We start from the raw sequence: 15,491 nt of genomic DNA on the forward strand, positions 1-15,491 counted from the left end.
TCTAGTTGGGTGGCGTTGGGGCCTGGAGTGGGGAAGGAGCAACCCGGGCCCTCTTTCATCTGAGAGGGATGCGCCTCCTCCAGGCCTGCTTCCTGGACCAGAAACGCCCCTAGCCGCACGCCCTTCTCCCCACTTGTCCTCCCGGGGCAACTCTGGTGAGGTGGGGAGAGGGGCTGTAGCCCAAAGCACATGGAGCTAGCTTGGACTGTGAGCCCACTGTTGGGTAGGGACTGTCTCTATGTGATGCCAATTTGTACTTCCCAAGCGCTTAGTACAGTGCTCTGCACATAGTAAGCGCTCAATAAATACGATTGATTGATTGATTGATTGATTGGGGCCCGCAGCTTGGCCAGGACCGCTGGGGTCTGGCTAGCTCCCCGCTGGAGTTGTTCTGTTTGTTGTTGTATTGTACTCTCCCAAACACTTAGTACAGTGCTTTGCATGCAGTATCGAATGAATGAATAAATGAATGAATGTTGGTTTTGACCCCACAAGTTGTTCCCTGAACCAGTAATCCCACATAACTCCCTGGGTTCCTGGCATCAGCCCAGGCTTTGCTCCTTTCCCACCTGCGCTTCTTCTTGGCTAATAAGGGGTCTCCAGGGCTGTGAGATGACCTCTGCCTCTGTTCCTACCCTCCCCACACCTGGGCACCCATGGTGCCAGTAGTTCAGTCCTTCAGAGGGCTGGGCATGAGCTCAGAGCCCTTGGTGGCTGGGCTGCTGGGCAGGAATATGAATCCTGAAGCCCCTCTGGGCCCCTGGAGCTCTGGTGGGGAGGATCAAACTAGAGTTTGGGGACCCCAACTCTACAAAGGTTGAAAATTGTTTGGGAAGGGCTGGTGCCCCAGGACTCCAGCCCCCTTCCACCCACCAGCTCTTCACTCTGCCTTGACCCTGGGATTTTCCTTCTCAGAAAGAAGCAGCTTCTCATGACATCAAGAGAAGCAAGCAAAGAGAGGACTCCCCTCCTGCCCTTCCCTTCCCTCGTCCCCATCTCCTCTCTCTCATCTTCCCTGGGATTATAAAGCTTATGTAAGGGGAAGAAGCCTCACAGCCTCAACCTAATAATTCTGACCCCCAACCCTAACCACTCAGAAACTCCCTCCAGCCTGCCCAGTTGACTCAGCTGATCCTCTGTCCAAGTCCCCCTATTCTTTGCTCTCCTTTCTTTCTTCCCTCTCTTCATCTTTCTTCCTTTCTCTTCTATTCCTTTATCTCCCTCCAGCAATCTCCTTTCTGCCACTCTCTGACAGTCTGCTTCTTTCTCTTTCCCTCTCTCTATACTCTCTTACTTGTCTTTCTTTTTTCTTTCCGTTTCCACTTCTTGTTAGCTCTTTCTCTCTCTCTCTCTCTCTCTCTCTCTCTCTCTCTCTCTCTCTCTCTCTCTCTCCCTCCCTCCCTCCCTCGTTGGATTTGCAATATCCTCCCTCTCTCCCTTCCTCCCCTTTGTTAGGGAGAGCTGCCTGCCTTCTCTGACAGCTGCATCTTCCCAGCTGCCTCCCCCTTCCCTCCAATGTCCTCTCCCCACTTTCCCCTTTTTCACTTGTGGGGATATTTTTTTTCATTTTTTTCAACCCACCCATCACTTATATCTTCTAGGGCTTCTATGATAGTCTCTGGATTCATGGAACAAGAAATGAACAAGGCATCCAAACCTCTCCCTTAAGGATCATTGGCAGAGTAGGAGAGAGAGAGTATTACTGGGTATTGACAGTAGAACAGAAGCCAGAAAATCAGTGATCCCTGCCCTCAAGAAACATACATTCTAAGGAGACAGACAAATCCAAAGTCTCTAAATTTTGGGGAGGGAGAGGCTATTCTTAGAACCCTAGAGCTGGAAGGGATATCAAAAAGTCATCAATCAATCAATCAATGTAATTGAGCATTTCCTCTATGCAGAGTATGGTCCTAAGCACTTGGGAAAGTACAGTACAACAGAGTTGGTAAACATGTTCTCTGCCCATAACAAAATTATAGTCTAGAGGATTGTCCAGTCTAGTCCTTCCCCTGTTTCCCAAAAGATCGATGCTTAAATCAAACAAAGCCACCGGAGGCCTATTCCTGGTTGAAAGGGCCTTCAGAGAGTAGGACTCCACAACTTTCCAGTTTTCCAATATCCAGTCTCCTTGTTGAGAAGTTCTCTGGTCTCAAACAACCCTCCCCTATCAATCTATTTCCTCCCGTTCCGGGCTGTGGTTTAAGATTTATTCTCCTGAGGAACGTGCCGGGGTCCACCTGCTGTGCTGGAAGTCAAAAGGAACTGGCTGGGGCTCAGCTCCGTTATATGAAAAAGTCCCAGAATGGGAGGCTGGAGGGGCAGTGAGGGGAGGGGATAGCTGTAGGGATGGAGGTAAGGGCCACGGGAAGGGGTACAATGCCCCCCAGCCCCTGCTAATAATAATAATTATGATATTTGTTAAGTGCTTACTATGTGCCAGGCACTGCATTAAGCACTGGGGTGGATACAAGCAAACCGAGTTGGACACAGTCCCTGTCCCACGTGGGGCTCACAGACTCAATCCCCATTTTACAGATGAGGTAACTGAGGCACAGAGAAGTTAAGTGACTTGCCCAAGGTCACAGAGCAGACAAGTGGAAGAGCCGGGATTAGAACCCATGACCTTTTGACTCCCAGCCCCATGTTCTGTGCACTACACTGTGCTGTTTTTCAGTGGTCCTTATGGTCCTCAGTCTTAGCAGCCCAGCCTCTCTCATTTCATGCCCCTAAGGTCCTGGTTGCGAGTCTGGTGTCTCGTTCAGGGGCTCCCCTTACCTCCCCTGACAGCCCCCCAAAAGGACCTGCTTTCACTGGGGGCTGGAGTGGTGGGGGGAGCGCCGGTGTTCCAGATGATGGAAATTTTTTTAACTTTCGGCACTGCGTGACGAGGATTAGTACACTGGAGTGGCAACACATAATGGGGTATGAATTTAGGAGTAAGGTTAATCAGAAAAGCCTTCTTAGAGGAGGTGGCCTTTGAGAGTCCTTTGAATAAAGGGAATGGGTAAGAATGGCAGATAAGGAAGAAAACCGCAAATTGATTCGGTGTCGCCTCTCAGCTGTGACCTAAACGACACGGACCTCTCTCTAGCCCTTCCGTGAAGTAGCATGGCGTAGTGGACAACATATGAGCCTGGGAGTCAGAAGGATCTGGGTTCTAATCGTGGCTCCGCCGCTTGTCTGCTGTGTGACCTTGGGCAAGTCACTTCACTTTTCTGTGCTTCAGTTATCTCATCTGCAAAATGGGGATTGAGACTGTGAGCCCCATGTGGGACAGGAACTGCTCAACCTGATTTGCTTGCGCTTACTATGTGCAAAGCACTGTTCAAAGCGCTGGGGGGGATACAAGCTGATCACGCTGTCCCACGTGGGCTCACAGTCTTAATCCCCATTTTCCAGATGAGGTAACTGAGGCTCAGAAAAGATAAGCAACTTGCCCAAGGTCACACAGCAGACATGTGGGGGAGCAAGGATTAGAACCCATGACCTCTGACTCCCAAGCCCATGGTCTTTCCACTGAGCCACGCTGTTTCTCTGTGCAGAGCACTGTACCAAGCACTTGGGAGAGTATAATATAACAATAAACAGACACATTTCCTGACCACAAGGAGCCATCTAGACTGAGCAGCAGATACAGAGAGGAGGAAAGGGACTGGGGAGAAACCAGTGATGGGAGATTGCTGCCAGTCGGTTGAGGTCAGTGACAAAATAGACCATGGCAGTTCCAATCTGTCTGCCAGTTTAGTTAAATCTTGGTCTTCCTCCCTCTCATCCAGCCTGCCTGAAAAGCTGGAGGGATCTAGGGAGGGTGGGGTTTTAGGACCACACTGGAGGGAGGACAGGCAAATAAAAAGAAATAGAGAGTCCATCTGAGAGAAAGAGAGAGTCAGGAAGAGGCAGATAAGAGGCCCAAAAGAGAGGAAGAGAGTGACAGTGTATAATTGGGGTGGGAAAATAATGGCAATTTAAATGGATTATTAATAATAATAATAATAATAATGGCATTTATTAAGTGCTTACTATGTGCAAAGCACTGTTCTAAGCGCTGGGGGGTTACAAGGTGGGAGGGTCTTCTAGTCTTCTAGACTGTGAGCCCACTGTTGGGTTATTATTAATATCATTAATTATGATTATTAATATCATGATATCTGTTAAGTGCTTACTATGTGTCAAGCACTGTTCTAAGTGGTGGGTTAAATACAAGTTAATCAGGTTGGACACACTCCCTGTCCCCCATTTTACAGATGAGGAAACTAAGGCCAGGAGGAGTTAAGTGACTTGCCCAAGGTCACACAGCAGGCAACAGGCTGAGCCACAATTAGAACCCAGTTCTTCTGACTCCTGGGCCCGTGCTCTGTCCATTAGACCGTGCTGCTCCAATGGCCAAACCTGATTTCAGGCTGAGCCACCACTCCTTCTCTTCCAAAGTTTGATGGCACTGTTGTCGTGAGATGTTGATTGAATCCTGCACTGTGCTGAGCGCTGAACAAAGCACACACACCTGACACACTCCCCACTCAGGGACCAGCCCACCTGAGCCATCAGGTCTCCAGGTCAGACTTTGAGACCCAGGAATGTGCACCCTCACACGTGGGAATCACTTTGTGGAGGCAGTTTTCCATTTAGCTTTGATCGGGGTTTCCCTTTTCCTCTATTTTCTTTTTAAGTTTAAATTTAATAAACTTGATGCAAGTTGTTCTAAAGATGGAGAATTTGCTGGCCAGAGACAGCACATCCATTTTTCTTTTTAGATGGTACTTGCTAAGTGCTTATTATGTGCCAGGCACTGTACTGAGCATTAGGGTAGTTATAAGATCATCAAGTTGGACACAATCCCTGTCCTACGTCAATCAATCTTATTCATCGAGTACTTTGTGCAGAGCACCGTACTAAGCACTTGCAAGACTACGATATAACAGCGCTGGTTTCCTGCCCACAATGAGCTTAGAGTCGAAAGGGGGAGAGAGACATTGATAAAAATAAATAAATAAAATGGCTATTGTATATATGTGCCAAGAGGCTGAGGGAGAGGTAACTAAAGGATGCAAATCTAAAAGCAAGGACGAAAGGAGTGGGAAAGAGAAAACTAGGGCTTAGTCAGGGAAGGCCTATTGAAGGAGATGTGGTTTAAATAAGGCTTTGAAGGTGGGGAGTGTGCTCATCTGTCAGATATGAAGAGGGAGGGCATTCCAGGCCAGAGGCAGGATGTGGGCAAGGGGTCAGAGGAAAAATAGACAAGATCGAGGTACAGTGAGAAGGTTGGCCTTAGAGGAGCTAAATGTGCAGGCTGGATTGTAGTAGGAGAGTAGTGAAGTGAGGTAGGAGGGGCAAGGTGATTAAGTGCTTTAAAGCCTATTCTGTTTGATGTGGCGGTGGATGGGCAACCACTGGAGGTTTTTGAGGAGTGGGGAAGCAGTGGACTGAATGATTTTGTAGAAAGATGATCTGGGCATCAGAGCGAAGTCTGGACCGGAGTTGGGAGAGATAAAGAGGCAAGGAGGTTAGCAAGGAACCTGATGCCCTAATCGAAACAGGATAGGCTAAGTGCTTTCCTAAGTGGTATCCTAAGAGCCCCTGGACTTGGGGCTCACAGTCTAAGTTGGAGGGAGGAGGATTCAATCCCCATTTTACAGCTGAGGTGACTGAGAAGTGAAGTGACTTGCCCAAAGTCACCTAACAGGCCAGTGGTGGAGCCAGGGCTAGAATTCAGGTCCTCTGACGCCCAGGCCCGTGCTCTTTCAATTAGACCACATTGCTTCCCAATCCATGGCCGAGCTATGAATTCAGGAGCATGACGACCTTTCCCATCATTCCTGGCAGGTCACAGACTCTGACACACTGTGAAATCTGCTCTCCAGATAGTACTAACATTTCATAAGCTATAAATTATTGGAGCTGACAGCCCCTCAAACCCTCCTTCCTGCCTCGCCCCAAGTTCATCTTAGACATCCCTCTGAATCCCCTCTAGAACATAGGTTTCTAGAGGGCAAGGACTATGTCTACTCCTAATTTTTCTTTATTCTCTCAAGGGATGTGCACCCAGGAGGTGCTAAATAAATGGTGACTTAGTGGAAAGAGCCCTGGCCTGGGAGAAGACCTGGGTTCTAATATCAACTCTGCCACTTGCTGGCTATTAGACCTTTTCTCATCTGTAAAATGTGGATAAAATGCATGCTCTACCTCTCCCTTAGATGGGGAGCCCCATGTGGAACAGGGTCTGAGTTTAGTATAATCCTTGGTATAGATTAAGCACTTAACCAATACCGCAATTATTATTATCATTATTATTGCTTGAGCCCAATCCAGGCTCAAATGAGCTCACCCAACCTGGGCAGATATCTTCAGAGGAGCCTTTCTACTCACCAGTTTTCATGTCTAATTCTCCAAGATGGGAGAGGTTCTCACAGTGAGAAAGTTCTACCCGAAGTCTAGTCCAAGTCCTTCCAGCTGCAGAGCCTGAGTCTTCTTGTCCAGGAGAAAAGATGTAACACAGGAGTAAACACAAAGGAGAATTCCATGATTTGGGAATGAGAAAGGAGAGAATCAATCAATCAATGGCATTTATTGAGCTCTTACTATCTGCAGAGCATTGTACTAAGTGCTTGGGAGAGTACGGTATACCAGAGTTGATAGGCACATCCCCTGCCCACAAGGATCTTGGAGTCTAGAGGGGGGAGACAAACATGAATATAAATACATTTTGAATATGTACATAAGTAGAGAACAGGGAAGGCTCCAAAGCAGAAATACAGCTGTTTTGTCCTGGTGACTGAGGGGAAACAGAGGAGTGTTTTCTATTCACTGAGTGTCCCAGAAGGCAGGTCCTCTGGGAAGAGAAGCATAGTAGCTAAAGGGCAATCATTGTTGGCAAACTGCTTGGCACCCCCAGGAGAAGAGGGTCTGTCTAATCTGATGCTTTTGGGAAAAAAAAGAGAGGTAGAAAGAAAGAAAAGAGACAGAGGGCAGGAAAGGTTAGGTTCTTCTAAAGTGGTTTTTAAAATGAATGTTCAAAGGAGACCGATGGAGGTGGAAAATCTTTGTCTTGAGGATCGGAGGTGACAGAGGTTTATGTGAGTGTCGGGGGGAGGAGGTCTGACTACTGAGAGGACTGGATGAGGGCATGGACCCTGGAGTGGTGGGCTTGGCCCAGGGATTCATGGGAATGCAAACCCTCTAGGTTTTGCTTTCCCAGCTAAAGATCAGGGCTCCTTTGCCTGCTTCCTTCACTTAATCCCCCATTCCCAATCCTACTCTTCCTTGAAACCAAATGGTCCCCTCTACCCCTACTCCCCCAGGCAGGCACTGGTCTAGGGATGGGGAGGAAACAGGGGTGGTAAAGTCTAGAGGAAGAATAGAATTGGGGGAGCAAGAATCACTTGTTTTGTCTTATGCCGTCGAGTTGTTTCTGACCCTCAGCGGCACCAGAGACACATATATCCCAGTACATCCCGCTCTCCGTCTGCAATTGTTCTGGTATCATATCCATAGAGTTTTCTTGGTAAACACACGTAAGTGGTTTGCCATTACTGCCTTCCGTGCAGTTAACTCCCTTCAAGGCCCTGCTGAGAGCTCACCTCCTCCAAGAGGCCTTCCCAGACTGAGCCCCTTCCTTCCTCTCCCCCTCGTCCCCCCTCCATCCCCCCATCTTACCTCCTTCCCTTCCCCACAGCACCTGTATATATGTATATATATTTGTACATATTTGTTACTCTATTTATTTTACTTGTACATATCTATTCTATTTATTTTATTTTGTTAGTATGTTTGGTTTTGTTCTCTGTCTCCCCCTTTTAGACTGTGAGCCCACTGTTGGGTAGGGACTGTCTCTATATGTTGCCAATTTGTACTTCCCAAGTGCTTAGTACAGTGCTCTGCACATAGTAAGCGCTCAATAAATACGATTGATTGATTGATTGATTAACTCGAGTCTCCGCCCTCGACAATCTCCCATGCTGCTGCTGCCCAGCATGGGTGAGTTTCGACTTGTTGGAGATTGCCTTCCACTCACTAGCCACTGCCCAAGCTAGGAATGGAATGGGTAGGCCTCCGCTTGACTCTCCCTCCTGTAGTCAAGACTGGAAGAGTACTGGAAACTCTCCAGGTGTGACCCTGAGAGGGGTCAAGAACCACTAGCCAGGGCCAAAACAGAGATCTCTGACTAGGGGGCCACCATGATGGGGTGGGATAAGCTGCCAGGGAAGATCGTTGCTATCAGCAGAGAGAGTTTACCCATTTCAGTGAGCATCCCGGGTGCCAGAGTCTATTTCATCCTCCCCTCTGCCTCTAGGCAACACCACTCATTATTTAGACCAAAAGATGGGAGTCCCATTTAAGCCCTAAAGCCCTCAGAAGGGGGAGATTACATAACCACGATCATGCTCTTCACCCTTATGAAGTGAGAAGGAAGGGAGGAGGAGAAGGGAAAGAGCAGGAAAAGACCAGTTCCAAAGTCAGGGAGCCGTCAGATGGAGAGGGGAGAATGGGATGGCAGAATTTAGAAGGGCTGGAGGAAGCTGGGGACCAGGCTGGGGGTCGAACAGATTCCCCATAAGTGAGACATGGAGAACTGAATCAGGGCTCTGAGGCTCAGGCATGGCAATACAATTGTCTCGAGGATGGACAACCTAGACCAAAGAGGAAGGTTCAAGGTGCTGGGGATTGTTTAGCCCCAGCTCTTAAAACAGTGCTTGACAGATAGTAAGTGCTTAACAAATACAATTCAAAATGAAAAAAAAGTTCATTTTTCCTGTGTTGAATCTAAACTCTTTCAGCTGCAATTCTGGTCCATTTGCCCTCATCTTCAGTGGAGAAGGAGGCCAGTGGGTCACCCACTTAGAAATGATCATCGTTCGCAGTCTTCTCCTCTTCTGGCTAAATAATCCCCAGTGCCTCGAACCTTCCTCTTTGGTCTCGTTCGGCCATCCTCGAGACCATTGTATTGCCATGCCTGAGCTCGGAGCCTTAGCTCAGCTCTCCGTGTCTCACTGAGGGAGAATCCATTTGGCCTCCAGCCTAGTCCCCAGCCTTTCTCAGTCTGCCACCCATTCTTCTCCCTCCACCCCACTGCTCGCCGACTTTGGAACTGGCCTCCCCTCTCTCCCTCCTCTTCCTTCCCTCCTTGTCACTGTGCTCCCTGGTTCTCACCATAGACTCCAATAATTCTTTTTTAATGGTATTTGTTAAACAAAGTATCAAGCACTATTCTAAGCACTGGGGTAGATACAAGTTTCTCCAGCTGGACACAGTCACTGTCCCAGTTGGAGCTCACTGTCTAAATTGAAGGGAGTAGGATTTAATCCCCATATTATTATTATTATTATTATTTTATTATTATTATTATCACTGGGCTCCCTGATCCTCACTGTAGACTCCAATAATTCTAATAATTATTAATAATACAATAATTACTGGTAATAATTGTTATTAATAATAACAATTTCTGTATGCCAAGCACTGTTCTAAGGCTGGGGTGGATACAAATTAATCAGGTTGGACACTGTCCACATTCCACATGGGGCTCACACTCTTAATTCCCATTTTATAATTGAGGAATCAGGCACAGACAAGTTCAGTGATTTTGTGCATGGTCACACAGGAAGCAATTGGCAGAACCGGGGTGAGAACCCAAGTCCTCTGACTTCTAGCCTGTGCTCTTTCCTCTAGGCCATGCTGCTTCTCTCCACTCCATGGGGCATTTGCTCTCTAAAAACCTGGAGATGACTTTGCTGAGAACCATTAGGCTTCATGTCCCAAGAAAGGCAGTTCCCTCCCCTCTATGAAGAGTAAGCGTCTCCCCAAGAAGGGGTATTCCCCTAGCTCTAGCCCAGTGCTCCCAAGTTCGGGCATTTATGGCAATCTGAGTCACTAGTGCTGCCCAGGGCCTCTCCAGAGCAGGAACCCGGAGACTGAACCAGCCTCCGCAGGGTTCACCTGGATGTCTTCACGCTGAGAAAATGCCCAAAGGAAACCAAGCTTCAGGCATCCAAGGTGAGAACATCCTGGGGGTCTCACCCCAGGCTCTCCCAAGGGCCTTCTGGCCTCACAGCCAGGCTAAGATCAGAGGGGAAAGAAAGGGAAGCAGCCACTGGCAAATAACTAGCTTTTGAATTCTTCTCACATCTTCCTCTCTGTGAATGCAATGCTTTCCCTGCCCTGAAGTCATTCTTCCTCCCTGAGAGGCAGAAAGGCCAGAGGATAAACCTTCCCATTTTACAGAGTGGAAGACTGAGGTGCAGAGAGGTCGAATGGAAGGGTCCAGGTCCACAGTGTAGAAGGGGCAAATCTGAGACTAGTTGCCCAGGGCTCGCCTAGTGTGTTTCCCTCCAGCCAAAATCAAAGGATCACCGGAAATCAGAGAACCTAGAGATGATCTCGCAAAGATGCCCTTTTGAGTCCTTTGAGACTTAGCACCCTCTGTCTCTTCAACCCAGTGGTCCTTCACCAGAAACCATGGTTCCCCACCTGGGTTCTCCTAAACCATAGGAAATTACACACAGTAAGTGCTTAATGCCACCACTATAGTAGTCTAGTAGCACTGGAAAATGGGTCAAGAATGGCCCAAGGTGAGAAAGGGGAAAGGCAGGATCGTGGCTTTGTTACCTTTCAAGCCTCAAACCCCTCCCCGGTTCTGTTCCATCTTCCCACTTTCACTCCCAGCACCCCATCGTCTGAAGGAGCCGCCCGTCAGGGATGACAAATGAGCCCCGGCGTTGAGACTTGGGGACTGTGAATCTGAGCACAGGAATTGATTCCAGCACGGGTGGTTTGTGCAGTGCCCTTCGCTGGCTCCCATCCCTGCCAGGCATGTTCTCACTGGGGCAGAGAGTGTGATGAGCGAGAAGATGGGCAGGGGTGCAGCACGTCACAGAGGGCATCACCCTCATTGCTCACGTTAGCCAGCTCCAAACAGAATTGGAACTAGAACCCTGGAATCTTGATTGCCAGAGCAGGGCTTCTTCCATTAGACTAGCATCAGGGTTAATAATAACAAAAAATAATGATGCCATTTGTTCAGTGCTTCCTATGTCCTAAGCACTGGGGTGGATACAAGCAAATCAAGTTTAACACAGTCCCTGTCCCTTCTGTGGCCCCAGTCTCAACCCCCGTTTTACAGATGAGGGAACTGAGGCAAAGAGAATGAAGTGACTTGCCCAGGGTCACACAGCAGTCAAGTGGTAGAGTCAGAATTAGAACCCATGACCTTCTGACTCCCAGGCTGGTGCTCAATCCACTATGCTATAATTGACGGCCCCTTCCACTCTGTTTTGGTACAGCATTGGTGAACCCCCACCCCAGCCCCCTGGTTGGCTTGAACCCTAAGTCCTCGAGTTGGGCACTATTCCGACTGAAAGTTTGCAGGCTGGATCTCCTCCTTCTTGTCTGTTTTTCCCAAACACGGGCAGCTGAGACAGACCAACAGACAGGGAAGACAGACAGACAGACAGACAGGGAAGATGCTGGCATGGCACACTGCAGGGCCCCCTGCCCCTCTGCTCCCCAAGTGCGAGATGGCATTTATCAGGCTAACAAGCCGCCGGCGTGGGAGGGAGAAGAGCAAGAGGGGAGCAGGACTGGCAACTTCCAGAGAAGAGGGGATGAAAGATGTACCTGAGCGCCAGCCCTCCATGGCAGAGCTGATGAAACCGGAGTCTATTTTTGCCAGGGGCCATGGCCAACCCCCACCCCGTGGCCGGGGTCACACACCTGAGCAGCCTGAGGCCCAGACTTCTGGGGCCTGGCAGCTCCCCGTCCGTCTCCATGGCAACCCCCACACTTGCAGCATCCGTTCCTAATGACTTATTGGCATGGGTAGCAATTTACCGTGCTTGGCAGACAGGGCTGGGGGACCTAGGCGACTGGTGATTCTGTTCTCTCCTTCCCCATGCCCCCCCCACCTAGCTGGGCCCCTCAACTTAACTACCCAGCCCCCAACCCTGACTGGCTGACCAAGCTTAGAAGCTCCCCTGGTGTTTTCCAAGCTCCTCCTTGGCCTGTCAGGCTCCTCCAGAGTGTGATGTCCTCAGCTCAACCAGGCAACTGTGCTTGGAAGAGGGCAATGGGGGTGGGATGGGGCAGAACTAGTTACCGACCCGGGCAGCAGTAGATGAGAGATGGGGGTGAGGTGGACAGGTGTGGGGGTAGGAACCAGGAGGCGAGAGATGGGGGTGGAGAGGAAGAGGAGGGGAAGGATGAGTGAAGGATCCGTTAGCCCCAACCTCTGACAGCCCAGCCCTCCTCCATCTTGCTTTTGCATATCATCCCTAAGTGGGGATCCAGGCCCGTGGGCTGACCTAGGGAGTAGCTAGGAATGGTCCACTCAGTTAATTAGTCTTCCAGACCAGAGCTCAGGAGCAGGAGGGTCTCTTTTCTTTTTCCTTCATCTCTTTCTCTCATCCTCTAGGACATATCTCTGTTACAAGATGGACCTCTTACAGGGTAAAAGTTGAATGAAGGGCTAGAGAGGGAAAGTTGTGCATTTGATCACTCTGGAGTCATCCCACCCCTTTGGGGACAGGGCAGCAACAGCAAAAGGAACCCTTGGCTAGTGCCCCAGCTTTCCTCCCTGAACTCTCCCCGGGTTCTCCCCACTCTCCCCCACATCCTCAGACCACGGGAGGGAGGGTAGAAGCCACCTTACCTTGAACAGTCCAGCCAGTATTCTGCTCAAGCTGCAGTGATTCACACTCCTGAGCTCTGTCTGGGCAGAGGGGATTGTCGTTGATTTAGCAGTCAATTAGTTAGTCATATTTATTGAGAGCTTACTGTGAGCAGAGCACTGTTGTAAGCACTGGGGAGAGTATAATTCAACAATAAACAGACACATTCCCTGCTTACAACGAGCTTAGAGTCTAGAGGGGCAGTCTGTAGCAGGTCTGTCCTCTGTCAGCCAGCTTCTCCCTGAGCCCCCCTGCACCTTGGCAGGCTGAGGTCCCCAAAGTGGTCACCCAGCACCTTTGCTGGCCACAGGCTCACTTACCATATATACCAGCATCAATCAATCAATCGTATTTATTGAGCACTTACTGTGTGCAGAGCACTGTACTAAGCGCTTGGGAAGTACAAGTTGGCAACATATAGAGACAGTCCCTACCCAACAGTGGGCTCACAGTCTAAAAGGGGGAGACAGAGAACAAAACCAAACATACTAACAAAATAAAATAAATAGAATAGATATGTACAAGTAAAATAAATAAATAGAGTAACAAATATGTACAAACATATATATACATATATGCAGGTGCTGTGGGGAAGGGAAGGAGGTAAGATGGGGGGGATGGAGAGGGGCACGAGGGGGAGAGGAAGGAAGGGGCTCAGTCTGGGAAGGCCTCCTGGAGTAGGTGAGCTCTCAGTAGGGCATCCATCCTCCCTCCCAGCCCCACAGCACACATGCATAGATTTATATAGAGGTGTAGTTTATTTATATTAATGCCTGTCTCCTCCACTAGACTGTGAGCTCATTATAGGCAGGGAATGTGTCTTTTTGTTGTTATATTGTACACTCCCAAGAGCTTAGTACAGTGCTTTGCACACAGTAAATGCTCAATAAATGCGATTGAATGAAAGTGGAAGAGCTGGGATTAGAACTCAGGTCCCCTGACCCCCAGACCTATGCTGTATCCACTAGACCATGCTGCTTCTTTAAACTTTTCCTTTTAAAAATTGGGGATTGAGACGTGCAGGCAGTGTTAAGGGAACTACAACAACCAGTTATCAAAAAGGCCTGAGTTGTTGCCTCAAAATTAGCAGGTGCCAATTTTCCTGTCAATTTGCCTAATGAATAGTCATCTACCAGGTTCCTGTTTCCTTCCCGCCGGGCTCTCCCAGATCCTGCTTTTCCAGGTTGGGGTGTGGCAGAAATAACTAGTTGGGCTTCGGACTGGAATCCGGGTCCAGGCCCAGGCTCTCTGCTTTATCATCTGGAGAGTAGCAGTCTCCCTTTAGGAGGAGGGAGGAAAGGGGTCCCGGGAGACTTCATTAAGGAGGATTTGTAAAATTATGTGAAATGGAACCTGTAATGAAAGGTGCCAAGCGCCAAGTTAGATGAACCAACTACAGAAGATCAGTGCTTTGGATTTGATTCTGGGCCTTCTGCCCAAGAAGAGGAAAAAACCGTCAACTAACCTGCAAGACAATAATTGTGGGAAGCAACATGGCCTGGATAGAACACGGGCCTGTGAATCAAAAGGACTCGCATTCCAATTCCGGTTCTGCCACTTGTCTGTTGTGTGGTCTTGGACAGATCGTTTAACTTTTCTCTGCCTCAGTTACCTTAATTCCTTAATAGGAATTAAGACTGTGAGCCCTATGTGGGACAGGGACTATGTCCAGCCTGATTAACTTGTATCTACCTCAGTGCTTAGTATAGGGCGTGGCACATAACAAGCACTTAACGAATAGCATTAAAAAAAAAATCAACGCCACCTTGTTTGTCACAATAGGAAGGTGGCCCCTTTCATTCATTCAATCGTATTTATTGAGCGCTTACTGTGTGCAGAGCACTGTATTAAGTGATTGGGAAGTACAAGCTGGCACGTTCCCAGTGATTTCACTGAGCCGTCTGCTTTGCTCACAGCAAGCACCTAATAAATACTGTTACTACTAGAAGACACACTCCCTGCCCTCAAGGAGCTTACAGTCCAGCGGAGAAGATAGACACTAAAACAAATAACTGGTAGGGTGAGTAATAGAGTCTATGTACAAAAATGCTCCAGGGGATGTGGTAAATTGAGGACTTAGGTGGCACAGAGGAGCTGCAGGAGCAGTGAGGAGAAATGAGAGGATTCTCCTACTACAATTTAGTCCGCGCACTTCGCTCCTCTAATGCTAACCTTCTCACTGTGCCTCAATCTCACCTATCTCACTGCAGACCCCTCGCCCACATCCTGCCTCTGGCCTGGAATGCCCTCCGTACTCAAATCCAACAGACAATTACTCTCCCCCTCTTTAATGATGATGGCATTTATTAAGTGCTTACTATGTGCAAAGCACTGTTCTAAGCACGGGGGGGGGATACAAGGTGATCAGGTTGTCCCACGTGGGGCTCACAGTCTTCATCCCCATGTTACAGATGAGGGAACTGAGGCACAGAGAAGTTAAGTGACTTGCCCAAAGTCACACAGCTGACAAGTGGCGGAGTCAGGATTTGAACTCATGACCTCTGACTCCAAAGCCTGTGCTCTTTTTCACTGAGCCACTCTGCTTCTTAAGGCCTTCCCTGACTAAGCTCCCCCTTTCCTCTTCTCCCACTCCCTTCTGCATCACCCTGACTTGCTTCCTTTGTTCTCCCCCTTCCCAACCCCAGAGTACTTTCGTACATATCTGTAATTTATTCAATTATATTAATGATTGGCTGCCCCCCTCTAGACTGTAAGCTCATTCTGAACTGGGAATGTGTCTGTTTATTGTTGCACTGTAATAATAATAATAATGATGATGATGGTACTTGTTAAGCACTTACTACATGCAAAGCACTGTTCTCTCCCAAGCGCTTA

The 15,491-nt window shown here is 48.7% G+C and overlaps 1 protein-coding gene and 1 non-coding gene across 3 annotated transcripts in view; one reads left to right on the top strand and one right to left on the bottom strand.

The window, feature by feature from the left end:
* LRRN2 (leucine rich repeat neuronal 2) overlaps positions 1 to 15,491 on the top strand; it is an 85,677-nt gene that overhangs the window by 1,942 nt on the left and 68,244 nt on the right. The window lies entirely within an intron of this gene.
* LOC119931010 lies at positions 7,982 to 8,119 on the bottom strand. Its single transcript, XR_005451880.1, has one exon. It is a non-coding gene; the product is annotated as a small nucleolar RNA SNORA7 (small nucleolar RNA).

Source organism: Tachyglossus aculeatus, chromosome 7 (assembly GCF_015852505.1).
Source record: "Tachyglossus aculeatus isolate mTacAcu1 chromosome 7, mTacAcu1.pri, whole genome shotgun sequence".
Taxonomy (NCBI): Eukaryota; Metazoa; Chordata; class Mammalia; order Monotremata; family Tachyglossidae; genus Tachyglossus; species Tachyglossus aculeatus.